Source organism: Tenrec ecaudatus, chromosome 9 (genome assembly GCF_050624435.1).
Source record: "Tenrec ecaudatus isolate mTenEca1 chromosome 9, mTenEca1.hap1, whole genome shotgun sequence".
NCBI lineage: Eukaryota > Metazoa > Chordata > Mammalia > Afrosoricida > Tenrecidae > Tenrec > Tenrec ecaudatus.
Window position 1 is genome coordinate 142,104,099 of NC_134538.1, and position 20,133 is coordinate 142,124,231.

Here is a 20,133-nt window from a genome sequence, read left to right on the forward strand (position 1 = left end):
TGTCGGCATGGTGACCTGGGCAGTCCTGGACAGTACCCACAGCGTACGCAGGTGCCAAAACCAGCAGCTGAGCAGCATCAGCCTCTGTGCGGCAGGCACGCAGCTTCAGGGACCAAAGGTGAAACAGCAGCCTTGCGAAACCCACCACGTAGCCGTGGGGCAGGTCTCAGAAGTACAAGAAACACTCCCCGCTTCTCCTGAGCATCTACTCAGACACTTCCAGGTAAACTGAGTGACTGGAGGATGCTGGGAATTCGGAGGACATGCAGTGTGAGTTTGATCATGCTTGAGGCTCCATCCCAGGGAATGATTTAATGAGTTGGGGGCAGGACATAGGTGCCAGCATTTTACAGATGTTCCTCAGGGAATTCGAACCTACAGTCCCAAATGGAAAACACAGCCGTGCGCTGTTGCGGTCTGGGGAAACACACCTGCGGTTCTTTATCACATGCATGTCAGCAGTCATTAGAGGACAGTTAACTCTGCTGTAAATGTTGTACCTCTTAGGAAGAACACTGATAGCAAGAGGGAATGGGAGGGAAATGTTGGCTCTCCTACCACATTATCAAGGGGCGGTGTGTTTACCCACCCACTCACTAACTCAATACAGTTACGGAGCATCTGATTTAGCAAGCAGCCCAGGGAAAGAGTAAGGCATAAGACTCTTGCCCTTAAGAAGCTCCCTGTGGAGAAAAGAGGTGAGAACATGAACAAATAAAACACTGTGCAGTAAGTGCTGCGTACACACAGGATCAAACAGAAGCGGCGAGGAACGCCGCCTGAAACCAGGGTGAACGGAGTTTCATCAAAAGAACGGCCGAGATGAAGAGGAATCCGAGTCAGAGAGAAGGGTAAGAGTCACCTGGTCAAAGAGGCAGCAGATCATCACAGGGTGCCAAACCTCTTGCTAAGCTTCTGGAAAATTAAGTGCCATTAAAAGGCAGGGAGAGTCCAATGGTGGGGCCTGACGGTGATCAAAGTTATAAAAAGACCCAGCTAGCAAGGTTCAACTTGCTAGGAAAGGCAATGGGCCACTCTCAGTACCTGGGACAATGGGGTTGGCAAGCAGAGACGTGAGCTTCAGAGGGAAGGTGACCTGAAGCTGAGGAAGGATGGAGGAGAGGCAGGCAGGAAGATCATTTAGGAAGACTGTGCCATGAACGAGGTGAAGGGTCCTGAGGGATGGCGGCTGTTACTGTTAGGTGCTATTGACACAGAGGGATTGGTATGACAGAGAACCGCCCCATGGGGTTTCCATGGCCTGTCTTTATAGGAACAGATAACCAGGTCTTTTCCCCACAAAGCCACTGGGAAGACTTGAACCACCAACCTCTGAGTTAGCAGTTGAGTGCTTATGCATTGTACCACTAGCCCACCTCTTGGAACTGGATAGGGAAAGAGTTCCCAGGTACTCAGTCAAAGAATTGGTACTGAGCCAATTCACCTGACATGGGAGAGTGCAAAAAAGAAGGGCTTAGAGTGAAGCCAGGGTGACAAGCTGAAATCACTAGCAAAGAGGAGAATGGGAAAACAGACAGAATGCCAGGTGTGAGGAGGACAGAGCAACTGGGAAAAAATTGTACTAAATATTTAGGGAAATAAAAATGAATCCATCTTAACTGTATAATTACCCATGGAAATTGTATCATGTTTCTTTAAGAATGGTTTAATAATCAAAATGCTTTCAATACATTAGTCTAGTTGGATTAACATCTAGGAAATCACATCATGCTCATAGTACATGCTAAAGAGATGCTTGCCCATATTCAAGGTCTATTCTCAACATTAAATAAATCCTAGGACTGGAAACCAGGGTCGTTTGCATCACAGTGCTTACCACAAAAGCAGAAAGGTGTGGCTTTCCAAATAGTGGACACTCACGGCAGTCCCATTAGAAGCCAGGACAAAACAGCAATGCCACCGAATCACTTTTCACCTTTTGTCGTCATTATGAGGGGCTTTCAAGTCAACGCCAATGCCGACTCCTACAGACCCTAAGAGTAGAGTAGAGCTGCCTCCTAAGGCTGGTCTGCTGCAAGCTTCCCGGGAGGAGCCCCGGCAGCACAGCGGTGACAGAAAGACTGCAGTTGGAAACAATCACCCATCCACACGAAGAGATGGGGCTTTCTACTTCTGTAAACAGAGTCTTGGAAACTCACGGGGCAGCTCCACCCTGTCCTACAGGGTCACCATGAGTCGGCATCGACACAATGGCATTGAGTTTAGTTTTAGATTTTTAATCTTCCCATGGTCACCAGATCTTTCTCCCATGGAGCCACTGGGTGGCTGTGAACTGCTAACCACAAATGAATAACCACTGGACCAGCAAGGCTCCTACTTTCAATGTGAAAAACAAAAGGAATCCCAAGGGAATAAACTGAGGCAGCTATTGCTAGTAAGAGGGGTTCAAGAAAATCAACATAAGCAAGCTAAATTTTCCAAAGTCAAGAGATTTTCTGTAGAGTAAAATTATTGTTTTAATGTAATAGAAAAATTCCTGGGTAAAAGCAATCATGCACTGAAATAAAAAAAAAAACATCAATTAGGTCCACTCAATGCAAAGCCAAGCCCACTGCCAGAGAGTTGATTCTGACTCTTCGAGACCCTATGGTTTCTGAGGCAGATAGACTCGACTTTCTCCCAAGGAACAGCTGATGGATTTGAACCACCGACTTTGCCGTGAGCGATCCAATGCTTCCCTGACAGTGACACAGGACTCCTTAATTAGGCTCACCAAACCCAAAACACAGAAACAAAAACAAACTCACTGCCGCAGCGTTGATTCTCGACTCATAGCGACCCAACAGGGCAAAGGAGAACTACCACCTTTGGATTCCTGAGACTCACAATTTGTACAGTATCAGACAGCCTTATCTTTCTCTTGTGGAGTGGCTGGTGGATTTGAACTGCTCCCCTTGTGGTTAGTAGTTTCAATGGGAAACCCACCACACCATCAGAACTCCTTAATAAGGCTCTCAGAGCCTCTACAAAGGATTAAATAACTGGAGAAATATACATGCTTCTGGTTGGGAAGCTGGATACCATCACTTCGCAGATTTGATAGTTACTGCAAGTGCAGTGGCGACAGTGCATCTTGACACGTGAACAGGACAGCTGGCATAAACTAACCATCTCAAACTCGTTGCTGGGGTGTCACTTCTGATCCACGGTGACCCCATGGGCTCCAGAGTACCAATGCCCTCCAGAAGGCATGCAAGACTGAGACCTTTTAGAAGCAGGTTGTCACGTGCTTTCCCCCAAGTCCCTCTGGGTGGGTTCAAACCACCAACCTTTGCAGCTCAGTGTTGAACACTGTATACTACCCAGAGACCCCGTAACATGTGAAACGATAAGACAATGCATCGGCCATTGTCAGGAATGGGCTTTCCGGGTAGATGAATGTGGAGAAACATTAAGGATTCTGAGTGTACTCAACTTCTGTGGCTAAAGCAGATCCCAAAGCAAATGACAAGAGAAACTGGAAGAAAACTGTACCAGATGAAATAGGCACAGATTTAATAACTCTCCCAGAGTCTGAGCTCAAAACAAAGGACAATTCATAGGAGTCAACACACCGTTTCCAATTTTAAAAGCTCCAGGAAGGGAATGACAGCACCCTAAAGTAAAACCCTTCAGCTGATGAAATTAACAGATAGTTTTAAATTGAAATACTCCATGCTGGAGAAGACATGGTGATGTGGAAATGTTCAGCATTAATGGGGAGCATGAAAAGTGGCTGGCATTTCTGAAAAGCATAATGGCAGAACAAATGTTTGTGCATTCTTTCTATAATAACTGAAGCCTGAAACAATAACCAGTTCAGCAGTCAGCGTTCACTTAATGAAGGTTCTTAGTGACAGCACTGAATTATCAATGCGGGATTGCTGATATCAAACCAATGAAGACATCCCTGAGACCCGAAGGCTATCTAGGCTAACAAGAACGAGAAACACATCATCGTAACGCAGTTGTGGGTTGTGTTTCTAGCCATCGGGCTCACGGAACCCTCTGTGTGCATGTGTTAATGTCTGGGAAAGAAAGAAGAGTCGCCTTGGTGTTTATCACACCAAATACTGAGTTGCATAATTCATGCAATGGCCACACAGAACTCAGAGACAACAATTCCCATCAAAGGTCCCTAGAGGAACCTCTCTCCAAGTGAGATCCTGTGTCAACCCAGGGGTTGTCTATTAGCAGATCTTCAAGTCTTCGGGCAAGATGAGTGATAGGTCGGATTTGTCCAAAGTGGAGAAGTTTGACATATCAAAACTGAAGAAAATGATTATTAAAGGAAAAATATACACTCCCCCTCAAAGGAAACTATCCAGCAGGAGAAAGAATGTGCTCAAGCATCATCAGAGGGAGACAGCCTCCAAGAAATGAATTTCAACATTGCTTGAGTGTTGTCTTAGTTTGATAGGCTTCACTTTGTAGACCTCTGTGTTTGTAGAGATTTCAGGAAACCTCTGAGGGCTTCTTCTCCATCCTCTGGCTAAGAGGACAGAGGTGGCCAATGTTCCATCAATCTTAGTTTGGAAACTTCCCATTGGTGTGTAAATCTCACACGGCTGGTGCTGTCAACGATCCGCCATTTAAGAACTGTGAGTGTGTGGTACTTGCCTTCCCTCCAGGATAAGCCACTTTGAACCTTCTCCAATGGGTATCTCCATCACTCAAAAATCTTCATGAAATTGTATGCTTTTTCTGCTTCTCATGGTTAATTTTCATTGCTAATGTAGTCATAAAATAATCAATATAATCATTAAAAAAGAAGAGGTAATTGAGGAAGTTGACTAGTTACGGTGCAGGTGAGAAAAGTTCAGGATATAGTCGTGCAGTCAGGATATGTTACAAAGTTTTCTCAGGGATGCTAATAAATGCCCAAAGGGCACACCACTCTACTGTAAGCCTCGGGTCAAAGGCACTCAACTCCATGGGTCAGCAAATCCAGCTCCCCCAATTAAGTGCCCAGAGGGACGCCACTCTACAACCAGCCTCCTGCCCCAAAGCACTCAGCTTTACTTGCTCTGTGGACTGGGAAGTTCATCACTCTGTCTCATGCTCCGGCTCCTGGTCCTGCAGCTGCTTCTCTGCCACCGTTCTGATGTCACAGCTATCTCCTGGATCAAAGAAGTAATGAGATCCCCTGTCCAGCTTCTCAGAGGGCTCATTCTATATTCAACAGGATGGCAATTACAATGAATCCTGCTAAAAAGCACTCACAAGCAAATCCTATCAGTATCCCCCCCCACCTTTTCTTACACAGACCCATCGAAAAAAGGTGGTTTAGTGAGAAACAGTGACTAGAAGAGTCATATTATATAATTCAATGTCCTGCACCTGGACACAAAATGAGCAAACACATTCTGGAATAAGGATCCAAAAAGGGCTTCCTGAGAGAAATGTAAGCTAGGCATCAAACATTCCATCCATTCACACACATCCCACATAGGGTATAATGAGGAGACTTGCAGGTATCACTGCAGTTTCAGCGGCAAGGCTGGCCTGTCAAATACTTTCATGGAGCCTTCTTTTCTATTTGCAGCAAACTACTTTTCCAAGATTGGACTTCAAATTCTCATCCCACTTTCCTGGTGAGGCTTTCTTTAAATCACCTTTCCCATTTTAAAAGACTGAAGACAAGCTTGCGCTCCCTGGTTTCGCTCGCTGCTGTTGGGCATTCACATATTCCTGTACTCTGCTTGTTCTGCATGCTTTTTAGATGACAAATTTATGGCTGCTTGGTTTTCTACTTGTGCAAACCTTGTATAGTACAGGTCAAATCTGTTTGGTAATTACAGGCTACACAAGAAGAGCACGAGAGAGAGGGGGAGAGAGAGCGAGGAAGGAGAGGGAGAGCCAGAAAAATCAATGTACTTCACAAATGCTAAATCAAAGAATTGCAAGAATTCCGGACTGTAGAATAAAGAGAGGAGAAAAAATATACCTTTTCCACTTCAACCACTGCATACCACCATGTGTACTAATCTCTAAAAGCAGGTCGACATAATTGAAAATTTCTTTTAAAGTTAAAAAATTAGTTTGCTGAAACTTATTCAAGTTTTTTTCTAAAATAGCAAATGGATATGTAGACTCTGGAAATATGTACTAACTAGAAAAAAATACCCCAAGCCAATTTCCTTAAAGTGTAAAGAGGTATATAAATATATTTTGCTTTTTTATAAATGGAACAATATGTTAACACTGGCTTATATTTAGCTGTAAGAACCAGAACTGTTTCTAAGGAAAAGTTAGCTGTTTAAGACTCTTTGGCTTCTAGACCTGAAATTCCTCTTTGTTGAATATAAATTCAGCCCTTTTGGTTTAAGAAAAGCCTAGTTATATATTTTCTACCAAGCATGGTTTCATCCACTTGCCATAAACTTTGCAATAGAGTATACTGTTTATCAATCTGTCAGTCTGCTTTCACATTTTTTATCCTATTTTATATCAGATCATTTAGAAGACTATGCAGTGTCTGTTAGATCAGAAGTTTGGGTTGTTCCATTAATTTCTAGCTTAAATGGATTTTACTATTCAGGATTCATGGTTGTTTTTCCTTTGTGGCTATTACAGGTTGGATTATGACTCCCAGAAGGACATAACGAAGGCCTAACCTGGGTGAAGGTGACCCTCTTTGGAAACAAGGCCTTTGAAGATGGCCAACTAAACCTCACTGCCATGTGTCCATTCTGACTCACAGCGACTCGATAGGACAGAATAGAACTGCTCTTTTGGTTTTCCGAGACTGTAGCTATTTGCTGGAGTGGAAAGCCTCATCTTCCTCTTGACGAAAACTGCTGGTGGTTTCAAACTACCAACCTTGTTGTTTGCAGCCCAACCTGCAGCTCACTACATCATGGGGACTGCACATTGGCTACAGAACCCTGGACAAGGGCAAGGGTTCTTACCTGATCTCTCTGGTCTCTGCAACTCAGAATGTACTCCACAGTAGTGAGTGCAGGTGTTAACAGGTAAGCTAAACTGAGGTCATACTCCAGTATGGTGGATGCTAATTAACTGTCCTGATGAAGATGAGAAGTAGACTAGAGGCTGACAGAAGATAGCAATGCAGAGTTGCACTTCAAAGCTAAAGAATACCCGAGCTACCAGAAGCCAGAATCAGACTCCTAGCCTTCCAAAACTATGAGGAATTAAATATCTGCTGTGTAAAGCCACCAGTGTGTACTGTGCTGTCATGGAAGTTCTAAGAAACTGATACAACCTATTATATATATATATATGTAATACTAATAAGTATATGTATATGTGGGTATACGTGTACATATATGTATACACACAAATATACATGGCTAATGTTTACACATGTTTTTAACTGCTTCAAGGTCTAAATGTCTCATGGCTCATGTGCTTTATAATATTCAACTGAGCAGAGAATTCATGGTTTGCAATGGTTTATCCCATTCTGAATATTCATCCAAGGAACATTAAACAACTTCAAGGCCACTGTAGCGTACCTCCCAGTTATTTTACAAGCAGTCTTCGGGGAGGAAAGCCAAGAGGGTACATGTAGAATGCAGAATCCTGGGATGTCTTGTTACACGACTCTTTTTTTTTCTCACCCTTACGTATTGTTAGTCCAGGTAGACTAGAGAAATAACTTCAGAAACACTCATCTGTGCATAAGAAAGACCTTTGTACACAAGAGCAATTGAATATTGTAAAAAACATCCGAGCCTAGTCCAGATCAAATCCGTAAGTCTGATGTTAGCCCATATGTCCAATACCAATTTATAAATTCCTCTTCAGACTCACGCAACACATGCAATGATGCCTAATGCAGGAAGATCACTGGCCAGTGGGTGGAAAATCTTGTGGATCCAGTGGCAGTGGAAGCATTTAAGCTCTGGCAGGGGTCTCCACGTGGCTTCTTCAAGCTCCAGAGCTCTGGAGTAGCTACATGTGTCCGCTCACCAGAAATGTCTCATAGGGAGTGAGTGTGTGTCCCGCCTTGAGCAAGCTATTTATTTCCTAGTGCCTCCAAATAAGGTCAAGCTACAACTGGGTTGACAAGCTAACCTCTACCTCTTCCCTCTTTTTTGGAATTTTAATCATTTTATTGGGGGCTCATATGCAATTCTTATCACAATCCATACATCCATCCATTGTATGAAGAAAATATGTACATTTGCTGCCATCATCATTCTCAAAACATTTGCCTCCTACTTGAGCCCTTAATATCTGCTGCTCATTTTCCCCATCCCTCCCCTTCCCCCCCACCTCATGAACTCTTCATCATTCATAGATTATTATTATTTTGTCATATGTTACACTGTCCAACGTCTCTCCCTGCCTGCTTCTCTGATGCCCATCCTCCAGGGAGGAGGCTATACGTCGGGGGTCTTAAAAGCTAGAAGATAAGCAAGTGGCCATCTAGTTCAGAAGCAACAAAGCCCACCTGGAAGAAACACACCAGCCTGTGTGACCATAAGTTGTTGAAGGGATCAGGTATCAAACATCAAGAAACAAAATATCATATCATTGTAAATGTGGGTTAGTGCAGAGTGGAGACTCAAAGCCCATTGACAGGTAACCGGACACCCCCTTACTGAAGGGTTGTGGGGAGGAGATGAGCCAGTCAGGGTGCACGGTAGCAACGATGAAACATACAACTTTCCCCTTCACTCTTAAGTCTCAAATCGACAACAGATTATGTTACTATCAAACGTACTATTTCAAGACCCTCCCTACTGTACTCTCCTCCCTGTGAACTCAACTCCAAAGATACATGAAAGTCTTTTGGAGGAAACACCTGATTTAACAGGTTATTTCTAATGTAGATCCCTCTATTATCTGTGTTACATCAAGAGCCACTCAGTACTGAGGGGATCTTTTTTCTATCGGATCCCATCTGCTCCAGAACTTCTAGACATTCCTCAAAGGCTCGGGCCACTTGATGGCAGCCTTCCATGTTTTCTAGCAGTATTGCCAAGTATTCTTCATTTTTATGTATTTCTTAGCTATTTCAATCATTTTAAGAATAAAGAGCTATTTAACCTCAACTTATCTTGAAATTAGAAGTTAAAAAGAGAGAGGGTGATGATTAAGACTATCTAAATGTTTTTGCTTAATTTTATACTTCATGAATGCAATCATAATTTTTAAAGTACCCCTTTTTAAATTAATGATTTTGTTTGTTTATCCTATAAGATTCCACTACCTAATTTCTCACTTTTTCCCTTGATACTGGGTCTCATACCCACACCCCTTCCCTACTTAGCTCCCACAAAATGTTAAAAACCAGTCCTACAATTGAGAATATTTTGATTATTTTTCTTCGCACTTACAATTCTATAGATGCAAATACTTAAATACAACTACCTAGATCCATACAAGCAGTACACAGGGAGTCTTCAATCGCTGTAGTTTTGTTTTTGGTTGGTTTGCTGTTCAAAAGTAGAAGATTACAGTTTTTGGTAGCCTGCATATCTCATTCAGCTGTACATCTATGAAACTCGCCCCCAAATCTGCTGGTGGCACAGTGGTTAAGCCAACAGCTGCTAACAGTAAGGTTGAAATTCAAACCTCCCAGCGACTCCATGTTCTTCCTTAATGGCAAACTGTCTCTGTGAAGATTCATGGTCTTAGAACCCTTATGGGAAGTTCAGCATTTCCTACAGGGTCTCTGTGAGTCATCGTGGATTTGATGCCAGTGATTTGGAGGGGCGGGGGGGGGGTGATGGGGAAGATCTGGTAGAGAAGCTCTCATTGCGCAGTGGTTAAGCACCGGGGTACAAGAGAAACACACTAGGCAAGTGATGGGAGAGAGAGGTCTGTTTCTGTAAAGATAACTTTGGAATCCCCTGTGGGACAGTCATACTCCGTCCTATAGGGTAACAATATGAATTGGAATTGACTCAACTGCAATAGCTTTTTTTTGGGGGGGGGGAGGGGGATGGGGGATTGGTCATTGTTAATCTGGTATAACGCTAAAGTTGCTTGATTATAGTTTCCAATTTCAGTTTACTTGATACCCTTTACCAGAAAAAAAAAATTACTGTGTCCCTCCAGCAACCCAGCATCGTGTGTAGGTATCTATTTTACAACCCCGCTGGATCAGGCCAGGTTGTGGTATTGCCCGCTTTGAGAAACACAAGCTCTAGTCATTCTTTTAGGGGTTACAAATACGCCTTGCTGTGGCTTCACTGCAGCCCATCCTGAGAGCACACCATTTTCCACTATTGCAAATGATGCACCCCACATCATTCTTTAAAATGTGCTCATTTAGTGGTGCTTTTAGTCTCAGGGTGGAGTCCAGGCATGAGAAATCTGAACCAAAGGCAAACTGCATTTCATTTGAACAGCTTTGGGCACATCGGGTTGGTAGAAGTGATGGATAAGAAAACCTTTACCCCTCAGATTCATGGCAAAGTATTACAGCCATTTTAAAATTGCAATTGTTCTTTATTTTGCTCTTAAGTGAGCTGCCTAAGCACGTATTTACTCGTTATTCTATTCAGCTGCCACTTATTGCTAAGAAGATTTTCCATATTACTGTGAACTGTCATCTGTAGTAAATTTGTAAGCGCCCATCATTTTGATCTAGTGGCTCGATTTATTATCTCTCTTGTCATATACAAAAACGTCACAAAGTCAAACATTTTTATTTTTTTAATTACTGTTTGTGTTTGGAGTTTTATGGTCTCTCTGGCATTCAGACTTTTACTTTTGCACACTTAGGGTTTTGTCTCTTTTGTCCATGATTTTGTAGTATTACAGAAGGAGAGAACTCCTATTCATTTCCTTCTGCTGTGTGAATGCCATTTAATAATAATCATTTTACTTATGAATTGCCACATCATATTTTAAATTCTGTTCAACACAAAATATATTGCTAGATAGTCACTCCTGTCCCCTGAATTTATTTGGATATTCTTAATACAATATACTTGGATTGCAATGAACTTATAATAGTGTATTTAGAGAATATTCTGATTGGGTAAGCCAACCTCCCTCTCTGTAAACTTTGTTATTCTTGGGTACATATTCTCTCACATAAACTTTACAGTTATTTCATCCAATTTCGAAAATAACCCTGTCGAGAAAGGAAATGAAAAGGCTTAAAGTCTGTATATTTATTTTGAGAAACTTGATATTTGCACAATACTGAATCTTTTATCTAAGGACAAGAAATGTCAATCCATTTCTTCAAATGTGATTTTATATCATGAAATTTTCATTTTTTAAAAATGCAATCATATACCTTTACTGTTATCACTAAATATTATATAGTTTTGTCACTAATCAAAAAATAGTTATTTGCATGGTGAATAAAACTGAGGTGCCCTGCTATCAAAAGATATAGCATCTGGGGTCTTAAAAGCTTGACGATAAGCAACCAACCGTGTAGCTCAGAAGCAACAAAGCCCACCTGGAAGAAGCACACCAGCTTATGCGATCACAAGGTATCAAAGGGATCAGGGATCAGGTATCAGGCATAATCAGAATAAAATATCCTATCATTGTGAATAAGGGAGAGTGCAGAGTGGAGACCCAAAGCCCATCTGTAGGCAACTGGACATCCCCTTACGGGAGGTTCACAGTGGGGGAGGGGGGGTGGTCAGGGTGCAGTGTAGCAATGATGAAACACACAACTTTCCTCTAGTTCCTAAATGCTTCCTCCCCCCTCCCCCACTAACATGATCTCAAATCTACCTTACAAATCTGGCTAGACCAGAGGATGTACACTGGTACAGAGAGGAACTGGAAACACAGGGGATCCAGGACGGATGATCCCTTCAGGACCAGTGGTGAGAGTGGGGATACCAGGAGGGTGGAGGGAGGGTGGGGTAGAGAGGGGGAATGGACTACAAGCATTTACATATGACCTCCTCCCTGGGGACGGACAACAGAAAAGTGGGTGAAGGGAGACATCGGACAGTGTAAGATAGGACAAAATAATAATTTATACATTATCAAGGGCTCATGAGGGAGGGGGAAGCGGGGAAGGAGGGGGAAAATGAGGAGCTAATGCCAGGGGCTTAAGTGAAGAGCAAATGTTTTGAGAACGATGAGGGCAATGAATGTACAAATGTGCTTTACACAATTAATGTATGTATGGATTGTGGTAAGAGTTGTATGAGCCCTTCATAAAGTAAATTTTTAATAATTATTTGCATTTAATTTATAGAATATGTCACAATAAGGAACTACTAACTTTGGTATATTTACTATCTATCTACCAATGCCATTATATTCTTCTTGTGTGTGTGTGTGTGTGTGTGTGTGTGTGTTTGTGTATGTGTGTGTTGGGGGTTCATTGTGGAATTGCTGTAGTTGATTCTGACTCTTAGCAACTCTATAGGACAGGGCAGGATAGCTCCCAAATGGTTTTGAAGGCTGTCATCTTTACAGAAACACATTTTGGGTTAGCAGCTGAGCAATTAACCACAGAGATGCCTTCAGTTCTCATAGTAATTCATACAGTAGCATGCATACTCATACTCATGCAGATGCCTTATGTTATGCAGAACTGCTACAAAGGGTTCTTGTTGGGGGGGGGCTATAATCTCAAGGGAAGTATATTCCCATGTCTTTATTTTACAGTACCACTGGGTGTGTTCAAAGGCCAATCTTTGGGGTAGTAGATAGCACGAACTAAGCTTAAAAACGAATAAAAGCAAGACAACAAAACCCAAAGTCACTACCACTGAGTCAAATCCAACTTATAGTGACCTTACAGGACAGTACAGAATTGGCTCCTTTGGGCTTCTGAGGCTGTAAATCTTTACAGGAGCAGAAAACCTCAACTTTCACAGACAGAAATGCTGAAAGGTATGAATTACTGACTTTGCATTTAGCAGACCAATGAGTGACTCCCTCTCCCCACTAGGCTCCCTTTTGTGTCACATCCCCCAAATCTCAAACTCACGGCCAGCGACTGGATTCTGAGTCACAGGACAGAGTAGAATGGGCCCTGTGGGTTTCTGAGGCTGAAACTCTTTATAAGAATAGAAAGCCTCTACTGAGTTGCTAATGGTTTCAAGCTGTTGACCACGTGGATAGCAGTCCAATGCTTGACTTGCTTCATTTGCGTGCGTGTGTGTGTGTGTGTGTGTGTGTGTGTGTGTGTGTGGTATGTGTGCTGGGAGGGGAATTGAGGGATCATTTGAGGACAATGCATTTATGGTCATTCTCCTTGGGAATTGCTGGGTGGGTTCAGTTAGCAGCTAAGTGCTTAAATGTTGCAACACCAAGACACACACACACTCACACACACACTCACACACACACTCACACACACACACACTCACACACACACTCACACACACACACTCACACACACACTCACACACACACTCACACACACACTCACACACTCACACACACACTCACACACACACTCACGCTGTAGGTGCTATCCAATTAGTTCTAACTCATAATGGTCTTATGCACCATGAACAAAACGTTGCCTGGTCCCACATCATTCTCACCATTGCTATGTTTGAGCCCACTATTGTGGTCCCTGCGTCAGTCCATCTCCTTGATGGCCTTTTCTCACACATATGTAGAGGGCTTTTTCCATAATTACTTGGGGAGAAATGAGATCATCAATAAAATGTTTTGTTTAATATCCTCTTGCAATGACTCGGCTATTTTACTATTCTATTTGGTAAGATTCATTGCTGATAGTTCATCTTTGCCCATCGCAAGTCTTTTTCCTGGCCTACTTACTGTGCGGGCAGCATCTGGATTCTTGCATATCCTCAAATCACTTTCACTTGGGCAGGCAAATGATATAAGTCAGAGGAAGGATTCTTAGATTGTAGTCCATTTCTCTCAGGAGTGTGTGGATAGCCCTAAAATGGTTACTTTTAAGGGTCAACTTGGGCTCATTACAGTTGTCAGCTGTCTGCCCATACATTAATCTAGTTGCTGTCCTGAAATAATTAAATGTGATTAAATCTATTGGCCGGGAATGGAACGGATTACTTTCTAAATTTAATCTAACAGAACACACAGGTAGTCCCTGATTTATGATGGTGCTCCATTCGGAACACTCCACCATACGTCAGTTGTGATATGGTGAACACCTCACTTTTTGGGTTTTCATTAGTCTTGCTTTCTTCTTTCTATTTTTATAAACATGATATTAATATATTTTTAGAGGTTAGAAACATTACATATGAGGACGCTTCAAAATAAATTCATGGACAATTAGAATGAAAAGTTAATGGGATTTTTCCACAAATTCTTTGAAGCACCACTGTATACATATAAAAATAGATATTTTAATCTTTTATGCAAAACATACTACTAAGGTGTAAAAAATGTCAGGCAGTTGTATGTACAAGTTATCATAACTTGACCACTTTTTAAGTTGGGAGCTATCTGTAATGATCTTAAACCTAATATCGTTTAATGTAATCACCTTTCAGGAACAATCTAATGCGATATGATAATATGATCAATATGTTGAAAGAGGGTTTCTCTAGGATGGGTTCTACTTCTAGAATGTAAGTAGATATTTTGCTGGAAATCTCATTTTAACTCTTCTTCATTCTTTCTATCACTTAACCTTTGGACCTTGGACTAGCAGGAGGGAAGGGGTATCCAGCCTATCACCTAACTCACAGATTTTGGATTTACCAGTCCTGCATACTCCTGTGAGCACATTTTTTAAAGTAAATCTTCTTATACCTTACTCATGCACATTCAACGCACATCTCCACAGACTCTCAGGCAGTTCCTACTTGCATATGGAAGCTGCACCCATGCCGATATTCACTATATCATTGGAAGAGAATCTAGACACTTACCAGAGTCCGAGTACCCTCTGTATATTTAGATGAGAACTTGAAATTTCTCCAGAATAGGTCTAGAGGTGGAGTTTGCTCATCAAGTGACCTTAATAAGACCTTTTAATTTTTAGATCCAGCTCTTTCTTGAGCACAGAGCAGCTGTGTACAATTTATTGTAACTTGAACACTTTGTAAGTTGGGAGCTATGTGGAATGATCTTACATGACAGATCATGACAATACATCACAGTAGACAACAGGGGTTGTCTAGTCTGTAATTATCACCTTGGCTATTACTTGTTCCTTTGTTTTCACCTCCTTGAACTACAAAAGCTTTCATTTAGATCGATTCTCCAAGGCTCATTTTTACCCTTTGCAGTTTTTTATCTTTTAGTATTGTTTCTTCTGTGACCTGAGATACAACTTTAAAAACAAACAAAAAACCTTCACCTTCTGGGACACGAGATCAGGTCCTAGTACTGACCTCTTGCCTTTTATTTATGAATTAATGCAATTAAGATCATACTTCAAAATTTTAGGCACACTGGAGCCTCCTGATGGATTAAGTTTTGTTTGTTTGTTTTTAAACAGGTGCTCAGATGTGTCCTCGGCTATTTCAACCTTGCTTCGTGTTTGTTCCAATTTTTCTGCTTTTCTTCTCCCTGGCAACATGGATCATGGCATTTGCTGGTTCCGGTCGGATGATGCTTCTTCTCTAATATGGCTGCAGATTAGACTGCCCAGGAGAAGTCCTTTAAAATAATTACTGATGTTCGGAACCAATTAAATGAGAATCACTACTGGTACAGAGCCACCAGCTTTTATGTAAATTTCCCAGGTCAGGTCAAGCTTGAGGGGAAAAATGCTGCAAATCTATATTGCCTTGGGTAAATCTGCTGCACAAGGCCTCTCTAAAGCGTTCAGAAGCCAGGATGCTACCTTAGGGTTCAAGTGTGTCTGACATTTCCAATCGTCTCCCATGCAGGTGAAAGATGGGCACTGCTTTAGGACGACTGAAGAGGCATGGATGCCTTTGTATCGCTGTGATGGTGAATCGTACTGAAAGTACTATGGATTGCCAAAAGAACAGACAAGTCTGTCTTGGGGGAGAAATACTAGAAATCTCCATAGAAGCAAGAACGGAGGACTTCACCTCATGTATTCTGAACATGCTGATGAAGGATATTGTGCTTGGTACAATAAAGGGGCAGTGAAAAAGGCGGCGGCCCCAGGCAAGATTGGTTGACACAGTAGCTGCAACAAAAAGCGCAAACATGAGAACAACTGCCGGGATGGGCAGGACTGGGCACTGTTTCATTCTGTTGTGCACAGGGAGGCTATGAGTCAGAGCTGCCTCGCTGGCCTCTAACACCACCACCACCTCTATGAAGGGAGGCTGGTCCTCCAGTGAGACAGCGGGTAGCATCTCTGCCCTCAGATCGTTTCCCTCTTCGACTCAGGGGCCTGGATGATCTGGACCTGCCCTGTCACCTCCCTCTTGGCTTGTGGCTAGATCAGAGAGGTCTAGCACATCCTCCTTCGCTTAGGAAGCTGCAGATGCTGGATGTCCAGGTTTTTTTCCAGGACACTCCTATATCAAGCTCTTTACCCATTTTCTCTGGGAGGACCAAGTTAAATGCCCCACCATGTCTCTTTCTAGAAGCCCCTTCCCAAACAGTGTCTACCTCAGGTCATTTGCCTGTACTTCTTTCAGGCTCAGATGATCCAATTGGTTCAGTGCACGCTGTCTCTCTTAGGATGGATCTTATGGACTTCTGTTCCCCGTGGTTGCAGTCAACTTCTGAATTCACTTCTTTTCCTACTGGGATGGCCAAGTTGGCATGCACTGGTTACATGGCAGACAAGTTTATGGCAGATGCACCAATAATGAACAACAAAATGACAAGAGTGAAATTTAAAGGGGATGGAGAAGATTAAGCAGTCAAGAGGCTTTTTTACAATGACACGAGAAAATACCTGAATCAATCAAACTGACTGACAGAGATAGACAAGAGATCTGTGGTACATTTATAAAGTAGGAGATTTACACAGTAGGATGCTCACTAGAAACCAGTGCATAGGATGCGTATGTTTAGGAGTGGGTCTCTAAAAATTTCATGGGAAAATCCCATTATTTTTTCATTCCATTCTTCAACCAACTTTTTGAAGCCCCGTCCTATTCTTGCTATATTTGGTAACACTGGAAGATGTTGCTTGCAGTGAATCATAAAGAATTCATTTGAGTATATGGTGCCTGCTATTGTGACAAAGATATGACCTGATACTTGGAGATAATGTGTTAATAACACTGAAGTGCAAATTATTTATTAATTCTAAGATTTTGGTGTTTGAGGTAGAATTGGAGCTACTACGTTCAAAGTGCTCCCATTACTGGAGAATTCAGGAAGAGGGAATGAAGTATACTACCTTCTTTCTCAAGCTGGGCTGTGTCTGTTCAAAAGAGCACGTATGTTAAAGCCTACCCTGGAAGACAGAGAAAGGGTGCCTGCAGTGCTGACCTGGAGGTGGAAGACTTAGGACTGGGGCTGGACCATGGGCCCATCAGGGTTTCCCACCCACCCCTACAAGAAAGCAGGCTCTGGGAGAACAGGTCTCTGTGCTTCCCACCTCGAAATCCCCAGTGCCCAGAAAAGGCCAAGTACACAGCAACACAGATAAACATCTGTGTGGAGAAGGAATCTCCCTAAGAGTATGTCAGAGTCTTTAGAAAGCAGTGTTCTAGAGCCTTTCACACTACAAATAATCCCTGGGAGAATCATTTCAGAAAGCAGAAAAAAAACATTCGGCCCCAGGTCAGCTTCTGCTACTCCAGCTATCAGCTGAGTGATTTAAGAAAAAGCATCTAATTTCCCAGTATCTCCTAAGAATTGTATAAGGTTTTTCTCTCCTCATCCCACCTGCCTCCCAACCTCCCCAAACATGTGCACGAACGCATGCGAGCGCGCGCACACACACACACTGCTGAAAATGGAAGCCCTCCTGAGTTACGCCATTCGGAAGCTCCATAGGAAAGCATGAACTGTACATATATGTTCTTGGGCACTGCAGACCATCTAGCTGTTATTTATCAATCACACAATTTCTGGATGGGTCACTCTCTTGTCAGCTGACAATCTGATTTACGTCTCTGATCTCAGACACGCTCCAGTGCCACGTCCTACAGGCCAGCTGGTCTGAGGCTTATTCAAGTTTCGAGGGTCGTTGGTGTGGGCAGTTATGCCAGCTTTGTAGCCCCAATACGATGTACCTCCTTCTTACAGGCCACAGCCACGGTTTGCTCGCGTACTCCCCCCACCAACAGACCCCTAAAGACAAAACCCTCAACTCTTAGCAGTTAATCAAAGGACTGAGAGCAGTGGGTCTCGACCTTCCTAATGCTGCGACCCTTTAAGGCAGGTCCTCATATTGTGGTGACCCCCAACCTTAAAATGATTTTCATTGCTACTTCATAACTATAATTTTGCTACTGTTAGGAGTCATCATGTAAATATCTGATATGAAGGATATATTTTCACTGTTATAAATAAAAATAATTAAACATAATTAAAGCATAGTGATAAACCACAAAACAATTTGTAATTATATATTTTGAAATATTTATGTGCTTTCCAGTAGTCTTAGGAGACCCTTATGAAGGGTCGTTTGTCCCCCAAAGGGGTCACCACCCATAGACTGAGAACCACTGACCTAGAACAATGCCCAGCACCATAAAGGAAGGACACAGCAGTCAGTATGCACTGGTAAAGTATTTTCTAGAAAATCTGTCATTAGCTGGGGGTAGGGTGAGGGGGTTGAGAAGCACTTCTCAAGTGAGGCACAGCAAGACAACACACAAAGGTCCCACTACCAGTTTACAAAGCTGGAAAGGCATTTGCACCATACGTAGATCATGTAAGTCAATTCTGACTCCTAACACTCCTAGGGGCAGAGGAGAACTGTCCCACAGGGATGCCACTTATGGGAGGTGCCCTGAGGGGCACAATGGTGGCACGCTCAACTACTAACAAAGGCCGGCAGTGTGAACCCAGTAGCTGGTTTAGGGGAGACAGATATGGCAGTCTGTGCTCACACAACCTTGGGGGTCTGGCTTAAGAAGGCATGGTGCATTGACTAGTTCAGCGTCTCTTTACAACAGCGGTTCTCAACCTGGGGGTCGAATGATCCTTTCACAGGGGTCAACCGATTCCTAACAGTAGCAAAATTATAGTTATGCAGTAGCAATGGAAATAATTTTATGGTTGACGGGTCCCCACAACGTGAGGAACTGTATGTACAAAAAACCCCGAGAAACCAGGTGAAACAGATAAGGACGCTACTCCTGAAATCCTGAGTATCAAATGAAAACAATGGAGAATTAGATCAAGGACTTGACTGGACAAACAGATGAAACAAAAATGCCAAGTAACGATTAGAAATTGAGTAGTGGTGCTCAGCCAACTCAGGAGAAACAGCACGCCCATCTTGAGACCAGAGCAAGCAATAATCCTGGGTAAGGAGCGCAAGAAGGCCACTTCACAGAACACCTCGCAGGACAGAGACACAGGGAGGGTGAATCCGAAGTGGAGCGAAGTGAGTGTCATGCGAACCAGACTGCAGGAAGAAGGGCAAGAGCCTCAGGGCTTCTAGCAACCACCGAGCCGAGAGAGAGGTGGTGGGAAGCACCCTGGTCAGTTGGTTGAAGCCACACAAGGGAGAGGGTCTGTGGGATGTGTGGAGAGATAAAGTATCATCTGTGTCATCTGGCTCATGGAGAAACTGAGCTGTGTAAAGTCATGGACCATCAGGAATCTGCTGCTTGCATTTCCTGTGTACAGATGAACCCAGGCACGCTTGGCACAGAGAGCTAGCCTTGACACATGACCCAGGGGCCGCACCTCAGCCTGTGCACAACCTCCCCATCCCTCTAAACATTGTATTTTCCAAGAAAACAGGATCCTGGCCCCCTTTGCAGTCAGACCTTATATGTACCCCTTTACAGAGACTTCCTCTGCTCTGAATCTATCAAAATATTGCTTCACTTAAATTTTGACTAAACACTATCCTGCTCGGGCATCCTGTCATAACTCCATCCTGGCCTTTCTTGAATGAGGAGCTCCTCTGCTATGTGGTTGCCATCACTGCAGTAAGTCAATAGACCACACTTCATCAAACTACAGCTTGGTCCCTGGTGCTCTTAGGCTGTGGGGGATAGGGCATGAGCCAGTCCACAGTCCTCGGCTATAGGGGAAGAGCAATTCAGAATAGGAAGGGCAGATGGATGGACAGCTTGAAGAAGGCAATCAGTGCCAGTGGACACTACTTGTGGAACACTGCTGCAATGGTGTGCGTTCTGCTGTGGATATGGTCAGCCA

At 43.1% G+C, this 20,133-nt stretch overlaps 1 protein-coding gene and 1 pseudogene across 15 annotated transcripts in view; one reads left to right on the forward strand and one right to left on the reverse strand.

Annotated features, from left to right (window-relative positions):
* Positions 1 to 20,133, reverse strand: part of CADPS2 (calcium dependent secretion activator 2) — a 520,508-nt gene that overhangs the window by 422,166 nt on the left and 78,209 nt on the right. The gene's annotated exons all lie outside the window — the stretch shown is intronic.
* Positions 4,219 to 4,400, forward strand: LOC142457025 (thymosin beta-15A pseudogene; annotated as a pseudogene).